This window comes from Eucyclogobius newberryi, unplaced genomic scaffold (assembly GCF_026437365.1).
Source record: "Eucyclogobius newberryi isolate DKJ021-1_F unplaced genomic scaffold, fEucNew1.0.hap1 SCAF_14, whole genome shotgun sequence".
NCBI lineage: Eukaryota > Metazoa > Chordata > Actinopteri > Gobiiformes > Gobiidae > Eucyclogobius > Eucyclogobius newberryi.
This window is the reverse complement of record NW_027315768.1, coordinates 34,814,441-34,825,853: the sequence shown is the minus strand read 5'-3', so window position 1 is coordinate 34,825,853 and position 11,413 is coordinate 34,814,441. Positions and strand designations below refer to the sequence as shown.

The 11,413-nt window shown below is 45.3% G+C and overlaps 1 protein-coding gene across 1 annotated transcript in view; it reads right to left on the bottom strand.

Annotated features, from left to right (window-relative positions):
* LOC140360017 (E3 ubiquitin/ISG15 ligase TRIM25-like) overlaps positions 1-11,413 on the bottom strand; it is a 246,013-nt gene that overhangs the window by 34,398 nt on the left and 200,202 nt on the right. The gene's annotated exons all lie outside the window — the stretch shown is intronic.

Genomic DNA, 11,413 nt, shown 5'->3' with positions numbered 1-11,413 from the left:
CCTGGTTTAGTCCTGGTTTAGCTGCAGTTCAGAGCTGGTTTTGTCCTGGTTTAGTCCTGGTTTAGCTGCAGTTCAGAGCTGGTTTTGTCCTGGTTTAGTCCTGGTTTAGCTGCAGTTCAGAGCTGGTTAAGTCCTGGTTTAGTCACATAACACAGATCCAATGACAAAGGCGGGACTGAGGGCGGAGCCAACACACACTGGGAATTTAACCCTTAACAATAAAGCCCTTGTGTAACCCCGAAGGACCAGAGCAGTTTAGTCTCCCGTTTGCACAACTTTACTTTCTTTGCTTTGTTTGTTTGTAAAAGCCTCTGGTCGTGACTTTGATTTTTATTTCGGTTAGTGTGTGTGTTGTAAAAAGTTTAGTCCTGGTTTAGTCCTGGTTTAGTCCTGGTTTAGTCCTGGTTTAGCTGCAGTTCAGAGCTGGTTTTGTCCTGGTTTAGCCGGAGTTCAGAGCTGGTTTAGTCCTGGTTAAGACCTTGTTTAGTCCTGGTTTAGCTGCAGTTCAGAGCTGGTTTTGTCCTGGTTTAGTCCTGGTTTAGCTGGAGATCAAAGCTGGTTTAGTCCTGGTTTAGACCTTGTTTAGTCCTAGTTTAGCTGCAGTTTAGAGCTGGTTTAGTCCTGGTTTAGCTGCAGTTTAGAGCTGGTTTAGTCCTGGTTTAGCTGCAGTTTAGAGCTGGTTTAGTCCTGGTTTAGCTGCAGTTTTGAGCTGGTTTAGTCCTGGTTTAGCTGCAGTTTAGAGCTGGTTTAGTCCTGGTTTAGCTGCAGTTTAGAGCTGGTTTAGTCCTGGTTTAGCTGCAGTTCAGAGCTGGTTTAGTCCTGGTTTAGACCTTGTTTAGTCCTAGTTTAGCTGCAGTTTAGTGCTGGTTTAGTCCTGGTTTAGCTGCAGTTTAGAGCTAGTTTAGTCCTGGTTTAGCTGCAGTTTAGAGCTAGTTTAGTCCTGGTTTAGATGCAGTTCAGAGCTGGTTTAGTCCTGGTTTAGCTGGAGATCAAAGCTGGTTTAGTCCTGGTTTAGACCTTGTTTAGTCCTAGTTTAGCTGCAGTTTAGTGCTGGTTTAGTCCTGGTTTAGCTGCAGTTTAGAGCTAGTTTAGTCCTGGTTTAGCTGCAGTTCAGAGCTGGTTTAGTCCTGGTTTAGCTGGAGATCAAAGATGGTTTAGTCCTGGTTTAGACCTTGTTTAGTCCTAGTTTAGCTGCAGTTTAGTGCTGGTTTAGTCCTGGTTTAGCTGCAGTTTAGAGCTGGTTTAGTCCTGGTTTAGCTGCAGTTCAGAGCTGGTTTAGTCCTGGTTTAGCTGCAGTTTAGAGCTGGTTTAGTCCTGGTTTAGCTGCAGTTTAGAGCTGGTTTAGTCCTGGTTTAGCTGCAGTTTAGAGCTAGTTTAGTCCTGGTTTAGCTGCAGTTTTGAGCTGGTTTAGTCCTGGTTTAGCTGCAGTTTAGAGCTGGTTTAGTCCTGGTTTAGCTGCAGTTCAGAACTGGTTTAGTCCTGGTTTAGCTGCAGTTTAGAGCTGGTTTAGTCCTGGTTTAGCTGCAGTTTAGAGCTGGTTTAGTCCTGGTTTAGCTGCAGTTTAGAGCTGGTTTAGTCCTGGTTTAGCTGCAGTTTAGAGCTGGTTTAGTCCTGGTTTAGCTGCAGTTCAGAACTGGTTTAGTCCTGGTTTAGCTGCAGTTTAGAGCTGGTTTAGTCCTGGTTTAGCTGCAGTTTAGAGCTGGTTTAGTCCTGGTTTAGCTGCAGTTTAGAGCTGGTTTAGTCCTGGTTTAGCTGCAGTTTAGAGCTAGTTTAGTCCTGGTTTAGCTGCAGTTTTGAGCTGGTTTAGTCCTGGTTTAGCTGCAGTTTAGAGCTGGTTTAGTCCTGGTTTAGCTGCAGTTCAGAACTGGTTTAGTCCTGGTTTAGCTGCAGTTTAGAGCTGGTTTAGTCCTGGTTTAGCTGCAGTTTAGAGCTGGTTTAGTCCTGGTTTAGCTGCAGTTTAGAGCTGGTTTAGTCCTGGTTTAGCTGCAGTTTAGAGCTGGTTTAGTCCTGGTTTAGCTGCAGTTCAGAACTGGTTTAGTCCTGGTTTAGCTGCAGTTTAGAGCTGGTTTAGTCCTGGTTTAGCTGCAGTTTAGAGCTGGTTTAGTCCTGGTTTAGCTGCAGTTTAGAGCTGGTTTAGTCCTGGTTTAGCTGCAGTTTAGAGCTGGTTTAGTCCTGGTTTAGCTGCAGTTTAGAGCTGGTTTAGTCCTGGTTTAGCTGCAGTTTAGAGCTGGTTTAGTCCTGGTTTAGCTGCAGTTCAGAACTGGTTTAGTCCTGGTTTAGCTGCAGTTTAGAGCTGGTTTAGTCCTGGTTTAGCTGCAGTTCAGAACTGGTTTAGTCCTGGTTTAGCTGCAGTTTAGAGCTGGTTTAGTCCTGGTTTAGCTGCAGTTTAGAGCTGGTTTAGTCCTGGTTTAGCTGCAGTTCAGAACTGGTTTAGTCCTGGTTTAGCTGCAGTTAATAGCTGGTTTAGTCCTGGTTTAGCTGCAGTTTAGAGCTGGTTTAGTCCTGGTTTAGCTGCAGTTTAGAGCTCGTTTAGTCCTGGTTTAGCTGCAGTTCAGAACTGGTTTAGTCCTGGTTTAGCTGCAGTTCAGAACTGGTTTAGTCCTGGTTTAGCTGCAGTTAATAGCTGGTTTAGTCCTGGTTTAGCTGCAGTTTAGAGCTGGTTTAGTCCTGGTTTAGCTGCAGTTTAGAGCTCGTTTAGTCCTGGTTTAGCTGCAGTTCAGAACTGGTTTAGTCCTGGTTTAGCTGCAGTTTAGAGCTGGTTTAGTCCTGGTTTAGCTGCAGTTTAGAGCTGGTTTAGTCCTGGTTTAGCTGCAGTTTAGAGCTGGTTGGTTTAGCTGCAGTTTAGAGCTGGTTTAGTCCTGGTTTAGCTGCAGTTTAGAGCTGGTTTAGTCCTGGTTTAGCTGCAGTTTAGAGCTGGTTTGGTCCTGGTTTAGTCCTGGTTTAGCTGCAGTTCAGAGCTGGTTTTGTCCTGGTTTAGTCCTGGTTTAGCTGCAGTTCAGAGCTGGTTTAGTCCTGGTTTAGCTGCAGTTTAGAGCTGGTTTAGTCCTGGTTTAGCTGCAGTTTAGAGCTGGTTTAGTCCTGGTTTAGCTGCAGTTTTGAGCTGGTTTAGTCCTGGTTTAGCTGCAGTTTAGAGCTGGTTTAGTCCTGGTTTAGCTGCAGTTTAGAGCTGGTTTAGTCCTGGTTTAGCTGCAGTTCAGAGCTGGTTTAGTCCTGGTTTAGCTGCAGTTCAGAACTGGTTTAGTCCTGGTTTAGCTGGAGATCAAAGCTGGTTTAGTCCTGGTTTAGACCTTGTTTAGTCCTAGTTTAGCTGCAGTTTAGTGCTGGTTTAGTCCTGGTTTAGCTGCAGTTTAGAGCTAGTTTAGTCCTGGTTTAGCTGCAGTTTAGAGCTAGTTTAGTCCTGGTTTAGATGCAGTTCAGAGCTGGTTTAGTCCTGGTTTAGCTGGAGATCAAAGCTGGTTTAGTCCTGGTTTAGACCTTGTTTAGTCCTGGTTTAGACCTTGTTTAGTCCTAGTTTAGCTGCAGTTTAGTGCTGGTTTAGTCCTGGTTTAGCTGCAGTTTAGAGCTAGTTTAGTCCTGGTTTAGCTGCAGTTCAGAGCTGGTTTAGTCCTGGTTTAGCTGGAGATCAAAGCTGGTTTAGTCCTGGTTTAGACCTTGTTTAGTCCTAGTTTAGCTGCAGTTTAGTGCTGGTTTAGTCCTGGTTTAGCTGCAGTTTAGAGCTGGTTTAGTCCTGGTTTAGCTGCAGTTTAGAGCTGGTTTAGTCCTGGTTTAGCTGCAGTTTAGAGCTGGTTTAGTCCTGGTTTAGCTGCAGTTTAGAGCTAGTTTAGTCCTGGTTTAGCTGCAGTTTTGAGCTGGTTTAGTCCTGGTTTAGCTGCAGTTTAGAGCTGGTTTAGTCCTGGTTTAGCTGCAGTTTAGAGCTGGTTTAGTCCTGGTTTAGCTGCAGTTCAGAACTGGTTTAGTCCTGGTTTAGCTGCAGTTTAGAGCTGGTTTAGTCCTGGTTTAGCTGCAGTTTAGAGCTGGTTTAGTCCTGGTTTAGCTGCAGTTTAGAGCTGGTTTAGTCCTGGGTTAGCTGCAGTTTAGAGCTGGTTTAGTCCTGGTTTAGCTGCAGTTTAGAGCTGGTTTAGTCCTGGTTTAGCTGCAGTTTAGAGCTGGTTTAGTCCTGGTTTAGCTGTAGTTCAGAACTGGTTTAGTCCTGGTTTAGCTGCAGTTTAGAGCTGGTTTAGTCCTGGTTTAGCTGCAGTTTAGAACTGGTTTAGTCCTGGTTTAGCTGCAGTTTAGAGCTGGTTTAGTCCTGGTTTAGCTGCAGTTTAGAGCTGGTTTAGTCCTGGTTTAGCTGCAGTTTAGAGCTGGTTTAGTCATGGTTTAGCTGCAGTTTAGAGCTGGTTTAGTCATGGTTTAGCTGCAGTTTAGAGCTGGTTTAGTCCTGGTTTAGCTGCAGTTTAGAGCTGGTTTAGTCCTGGTTTAGCTGCAGTTTAGAGCTGGTTTAGTCCTGGTTTAGCTGCAGTTCAGAACTGGTTTAGTCCTGGTTTAGCTGCAGTTTAGAGCTGGTTTAGTCCTGGTTTAGCTGCAGTTCAGAACTGGTTTAGTCCTGGTTTAGCTGCAGTTTAGAGCTGGTTTAGTCCTGGTTTAGCTGCAGTTTAGAGCTGGTTTAGTCCTGGTTTAGCTGCAGTTCAGAACTGGTTTAGTCCTGGTTTAGCTGCAGTTTATAGCTGGTTTAGTCCTGGTTTAGCTGCAGTTTAGAGCTGGTTTAGTCCTGGTTTAGCTGCAGTTTAGAGCTGGTTTAGTCCTGGTTTAGCTGCAGTTCAGAACTGGTTTAGTCCTGGTTTAGCTGCAGTTTAGAGCTGGTTTAGTCCTGGTTTAGCTGCAGTTTAGAGCTGGTTTAGTCCTGGTTTAGCTGCAGTTCAGAGCTGGTTTAGTCCTGGTTTAGCTGCAGTTTAGAGCTGGTTTAGTCCTGGTTTAGCTGCAGTTTAGAGCTGGTTTAGTCCTGGTTTAGCTGCAGTTTAGAGCTGGTTTAGTCCTGGTTTAGCTGCAGTTCAGAACTGGTTTAGTCCTGGTTTAGCTGCAGTTTAGAGCTGGTTTAGTCCTGGTTTAGCTGCAGTTTAGAGCTGGTTTAGTCCTGGTTTAGCTGCAGTTTAGAGCTGGTTTAGTCCTGGTTTAGCTGCAGTTTAGAGCTGGTTTAGTCCTGGTTTAGCTGCAGTTCAGAACTGGTTTAGTCCTGGTTTAGCTGCAGTTAAGAGCTGGTTTAGTCCTGGTTTAGCTGCAGTTTAGAGCTGGTTTAGTCCTCGTTTAGCTGCAGTTCAGAGCTGGTTTAGTCCTGGTTTAGCTGCAGTTTAGAGCTGGTTTAGTCCTGGTTTAGCTGCAGTTTAGAGCTGGTTTAGTCCTGGTTTAGCTGCAGTTTAGAGCTGGTTTAGTCCTGGTTTAGCTGCAGTTTAGAGCTGGTTTAGTCCTGGTTTAGCTGCAGTTTAGAGCTGGTTTAGTCCTGGTTTAGCTGCAGTTTAGAGCTAGTTTAGTCCTGGTTTAGCTGCAGTTTTGAGCTGGTTTAGTCCTGGTTTAGCTGCAGTTTAGAGCTGGTTTAGTCCTGGTTTAGCTGCAGTTTAGAGCTGGTTTAGTCCTGGTTTAGCTGCAGTTCAGAACTGGTTTAGTCCTGGTTTAGCTGCAGTTTAGAGCTGGTTTAGTCCTGGTTTAGCTGCAGTTTAGAGCTGGTTTAGTCCTGGTTTAGCTGCAGTTTAGAGCTGGTTTAGTCCTGGGTTAGCTGCAGTTTAGAGCTGGTTTAGTCCTGGTTTAGCTGCAGTTTAGAGCTGGTTTAGTCCTGGTTTAGCTGCAGTTTAGAGCTGGTTTAGTCCTGGTTTAGCTGCAGTTCAGAACTGGTTTAGTCCTGGTTTAGCTGCAGTTTAGAGCTGGTTTAGTCCTGGTTTAGCTGCAGTTTAGAGCTGGTTTAGTCCTGGTTTAGCTGCAGTTTAGAGCTGGTTTAGTCCTGGTTTAGCTGCAGTTTAGAGCTGGTTTAGTCCTGGTTTAGCTGCAGTTTAGAACTGGTTTAGTCCTGGTTTAGCTGCAGTTTAGAGCTGGTTTAGTCCTGGTTTAGCTGCAGTTTAGAGCTGGTTTAGTCCTGGTTTAGCTGCAGTTTAGAGCTGGTTTAGTCATGGTTTAGCTGCAGTTTAGAGCTGGTTTAGTCATGGTTTAGCTGCAGTTTAGAGCTGGTTTAGTCCTGGTTTAGCTGCAGTTTAGAGCTGGTTTAGTCCTGGTTTAGCTGCAGTTTAGAGCTGGTTTAGTCCTGGTTTAGCTGCAGTTCAGAACTGGTTTAGTCCTGGTTTAGCTGCAGTTTAGAGCTGGTTTAGTCCTGGTTTAGCTGCAGTTCAGAACTGGTTTAGTCCTGGTTTAGCTGCAGTTTAGAGCTGGTTTAGTCCTGGTTTAGCTGCAGTTTAGAGCTGGTTTAGTCCTGGTTTAGCTGCAGTTCAGAACTGGTTTAGTCCTGGTTTAGCTGCAGTTTATAGCTGGTTTAGTCCTGGTTTAGCTGCAGTTTAGAGCTGGTTTAGTCCTGGTTTAGCTGCAGTTTAGAGCTGGTTTAGTCCTGGTTTAGCTGCAGTTCAGAACTGGTTTAGTCCTGGTTTAGCTGCAGTTTAGAGCTGGTTTAGTCCTGGTTTAGCTGCAGTTTAGAGCTGGTTTAGTCCTGGTTTAGCTGCAGTTCAGAGCTGGTTTAGTCCTGGTTTAGCTGCAGTTTAGAGCTGGTTTAGTCCTGGTTTAGCTGCAGTTTAGAGCTGGTTTAGTCCTGGTTTAGCTGCAGTTTAGAGCTGGTTTAGTCCTGGTTTAGCTGCAGTTCAGAACTGGTTTAGTCCTGGTTTAGCTGCAGTTTAGAGCTGGTTTAGTCCTGGTTTAGCTGCAGTTTAGAGCTGGTTTAGTCCTGGTTTAGCTGCAGTTTAGAGCTGGTTTAGTCCTGGTTTAGCTGCAGTTTAGAGCTGGTTTAGTCCTGGTTTAGCTGCAGTTCAGAACTGGTTTAGTCCTGGTTTAGCTGCAGTTAAGAGCTGGTTTAGTCCTGGTTTAGCTGCAGTTTAGAGCTGGTTTAGTCCTCGTTTAGCTGCAGTTCAGAGCTGGTTTAGTCCTGGTTTAGCTGCAGTTTAGAGCTGGTTTAGTCCTGGTTTAGCTGCAGTTTAGAGCTGGTTTAGTCCTGGTTTAGCTGCAGTTTAGAGCTGGTTTAGTCCTGGTTTAGCTGCAGTTTAGAGCTGGTTTAGTCCTGGTTTAGCTGCAGTTCAGAGCTGGTTTAGTCCTGGTTTAGCTGCAGGTCACAGCTGGTTTGGTCCTGGTTTAGACCTTGTTTAGTCCTGGTTTAGCTGCAGTTCAGAGCTGGTTTTGTCCTGGTTTAGCCGGAGTTCAGAGCTGGTTTAGTCCTGGTTTAGACCTTGTTTAGTCCTGGTTTAGCTGCAGTTCAGAGCTGGTTTAGTCCTGGTTTAGCTGGAGATCAAAGCTGGTTTAGTCCTGGTTTAGACCTTGTTTAGTCCTGGTTTAGCTGCAGTTTAGAGCTGGTTTAGTCCTGGTTTAGCTGCAGTTTAGAGCTGGTTTAGTCCTGGTTTAGCTGCAGTTCAGAGCTGGTTTAGTCCTGGTTTAGCTGCAGTTTAGAGCTGGTTTAGTCCTGGTTTAGCTGCAGTTCAGAGCTGGTTTAGTCCTGGTTTAGCTGCAGTTTAGAGCTGGTTTAGTCCTGGTTTAGCTGCAGTTTAGAGCTGGTTTATACCTGGTTTAGCTGCAGTTTAGAGCTGGTTTAGTCCTGGTTTAGCTGCAGTTCAGAACTGGTTTAGTCCTGGTTTAGCTGCAGTTTAGAGCTGGTTTAGTCCTGGTTTAGCTGCAGTTTAGAGCTGGTTTAGTCCTGGTTTAGCTGCAGTTCAGAACTGGTTTAGTCCTGGTTTAGCTACAGTTTAGAGCTGGTTTAGTCCTGGTTTAGCTGCAGTTTAGAGCTGGTTTAGTCCTGGTTTAGCTGCAGTTTAGAGCTGGTTTAGTCATGGTTTAGCTGCAGTTTAGAGCTGGTTTAGTCCTGGTTTAGCTGCAGTTTAGAGCTGGTTTAGTCCTGGTTTAGCTGCAGTTTAGAGCTGGTTTAGTCCTGGTTTAGCTGCAGTTTAGAGCTGTTTAGTCCTGGTTTAGCTGCAGTTTAGAGCTGGTTTAGTCCTGGTTTAGCTGCAGTTTAGAGCTGGTTTAGTCCTGGTTTAGCTGCAGTTTAGAGCTGGTTTAGTCCTGGTTTAGCTGCAGTTTAGAGCTGGTTTAGTCCTGGTTTAGCTGCAGTTTAGAGCTGGTTTAGTCCTGGTTTAGCTGCAGTTTAGAGCTGGTTTAGTCCTGGTTTAGCTGCAGTTTAGAGCTGGTTTAGTCCTGGTTTAGCTGCAGTTTAGAGCTGGTTTAGTCCTGGTTTAGCTGCAGTTTAGAGCTGGTTTAGTCCTGGTTTAGCTGCAGTTTAGAGCTGGTTTAGTCCTGGTTTAGCTGCAGTTCAGAACTGGTTTAGTCCTGGTTTAGCTGCAGTTTAGAGCTGGTTTAGTCCTGGTTTAGCTGCAGTTCAGAACTGGTTTAGTCCTGGTTTAGCTGCAGTTTAGAGCTGGTTTAGTCCTGGTTTAGCTGCAGTTCAGAACTGGTTTAGTCCTGGTTTAGCTGCAGTTTAGAGCTGGTTTAGTCCTGGTTTAGCTGCAGTTTAGAGCTGGTTTAGTCCTGGTTTAGCTGCAGTTCAGAACTGGTTTAGTCCTGGTTTAGCTGCAGTTAATAGCTGGTTTAGTCCTGGTTTAGCTGCAGTTTAGAGCTGGTTTAGTCCTGGTTTAGCTGCAGTTTAGAGCTCGTTTAGTCCTGGTTTAGCTGCAGTTTAGAGCTGGTTTAGTCCTGGTTTAGCTGCAGTTCAGAACTGGTTTAGTCCTGGTTTAGCTGCAGTTTAGAGCTGGTTTAGTCCTGGTTTAGCTGCAGTTTAGAGCTGGTTTAGTCCTGGTTTAGCTGCAGTTTAGAGCTGGTTGGTTTAGCTGCAGTTTAGAGCTGGTTTAGTCCTGGTTTAGCTGCAGTTCAGAGCTGGTTTAGTCCTGGTTTAGCTGCAGTTTAGAGCTGGTTTAGTCCTGGTTTAGCTGCAGTTTAGAGCTGGTTTAGTCCTGGTTTAGCTGCAGTTCAGAGCTGGTTTAGTCCTGGTTTAGCTGCAGTTTAGAGCTGGTTTAGTCCTGGTTTAGCTGCAGTTTAGAGCTGGTTTAGTCCTGGTTTAGCTGCAGTTTTGAGCTGGTTTAGTCCTGGTTTAGCTGCAGTTTAGAGCTGGTTTAGTCCTGGTTTAGCTGCAGTTTAGAGCTGGTTTAGTCCTGGTTTAGCTGCAGTTCAGAGCTGGTTTAGTCCTGGTTTAGCTGCAGTTCAGAACTGGTTTAGTCCTGGTTTAGCTGCAGTTCAGAGCTGGTTTAGTCCTGGTTTAGACCTTGTTTAGTCCTAGTTTAGCTGCAGTTTAGTGCTGGTTTAGTCCTGGTTTAGCTGCAGTTTAGAGCTAGTTTAGTCCTGGTTTAGCTGCAGTTTAGAGCTAGTTTAGTCCTGGTTTAGATGCAGTTCAGAGCTGGTTTAGTCCTGGTTTAGCTGGAGATCAAAGCTGGTTTAGTCCTGGTTTAGACCTTGTTTAGTCCTGGTTTAGACCTTGTTTAGTCCTAGTTTAGCTGCAGTTTAGTGCTGGTTTAGTCCTGGTTTAGCTGCAGTTTAGAGCTAGTTTAGTCCTGGTTTAGCTGCAGTTCAGAGCTGGTTTAGTCCTGGTTTAGCTGGAGATCAAAGCTGGTTTAGTCCTGGTTTAGACCTTGTTTAGTCCTAGTTTAGCTGCAGTTTAGTGCTGGTTTAGTCCTGGTTTAGCTGCAGTTCAGAGCTGGTTTAGTCCTGGTTTAGCTGCAGTTTAGAGCTGGTTTAGTCCTGGTTTAGCTGCAGTTTAGAGCTGGTTTAGTCCTGGTTTAGCTGCAGTTTAGAGCTAGTTTAGTCCTGGTTTAGCTGCAGTTTTGAGCTGGTTTAGTCCTGGTTTAGCTGCAGTTTAGAGCTGGTTTAGTCCTGGTTTAGCTGCAGTTTAGAGCTGGTTTAGTCCTGGTTTAGCTGCAGTTCAGAACTGGTTTAGTCCTGGTTTAGCTGCAGTTTAGAGCTGGTTTAGTCCTGGTTTAGCTGCAGTTTAGAGCTGGTGTAGTCCTGGTTTAGCTGCAGTTTAGAGCTGGTTTAGTCCTGGGTTAGCTGCAGTTTAGAGCTGGTTTAGTCCTGGTTTAGCTGCAGTTTAGAGCTGGTTTAGTCCTGGTTTAGCTGCAGTTTAGAGCTGGTTTAGTCCTGGTTTAGCTGCAGTTCAGAACTGGTTTAGTCCTGGTTTAGCTGCAGTTTAGAGCTGGTTTAGTCCTGGTTTAGCTGCAGTTTAGAACTGGTTTAGTCCTGGTTTAGCTGCAGTTTAGAGCTGGTTTAGTCCTGGTTTAGCTGCAGTTTAGAGCTGGTTTAGTCCTGGTTTAGCTGCAGTTTAGAGCTGGTTTAGTCATGGTTTAGCTGCAGTTTAGAGCTGGTTTAGTCCTGGTTTAGCTGCAGTTTAGAGCTGGTTTAGTCCTGGTTTAGCTGCAGTTTAGAGCTGGTTTAGTCCTGGTTTAGCTGCAGTTTAGAGCTGGTTTAGTCCTGGTTTAGCTGCAGTTCAGAACTGGTTTAGTCCTGGTTTAGCTGCAGTTTAGAGCTGGTTTAGTCCTGGTTTAGCTGCAGTTCAGAACTGGTTTAGTCCTGGTTTAGCTGCAGTTTAGAGCTGGTTTAGTCCTGGTTTAGCTGCAGTTTAGAGCTGGTTTAGTCCTGGTTTAGCTGCAGTTCAGAACTGGTTTAGTCCTGGTTTAGCTGCAGTTTAGAGCTGGTTTAGTCCTGGTTTAGCTGCAGTTTAGAGCTGGTTTAGTCCTGGTTTAGCTGCAGTTTAGAGCTGGTTTAGTCCTGGTTTAGCTGCAGTTCAGAACTGGTTTAGTCCTGGTTTAGCTGCAGTTTAGAGCTGGTTTAGTCCTGGTTTAGCTGCAGTTTAGAGCTGGTTTAGTCCTGGTTTAGCTGCAGTTCAGAGCTGGTTTAGTCCTGGTTTAGCTGCAGTTCAGAGCTGGTTTAGTCCTGGTTTAGCTGCAGTTTAGAGCTGGTTTAGTCCTGGTTTAGCTGCAGTTTAGAGCTGGTTTAGTCCTGGTTTAGCTGCAGTTCAGAACTGGTTTAGTCCTGGTTTAGCTGCAGTTTAGAGCTGGTTTAGTCCTGGTTTAGCTGCAGTTTAGAGCTGGTTTAGTCCTGGTTTAGCTGCAGTTTAGAGCTGGTTTAGTCCTGGTTTAGCTGCAGTTTAGAGCTGGTTTAGTCCTGGTTTAGCTGCAGTTCAGAACTGGTTTAGTCCTGGTTTAGCTGCAGTTAAGAGCTGGTTTAGTCCTGGTTTAGCTGCAGTTTAGAGCTGGTTTAGTCCTCGTTTAGCTGCAGT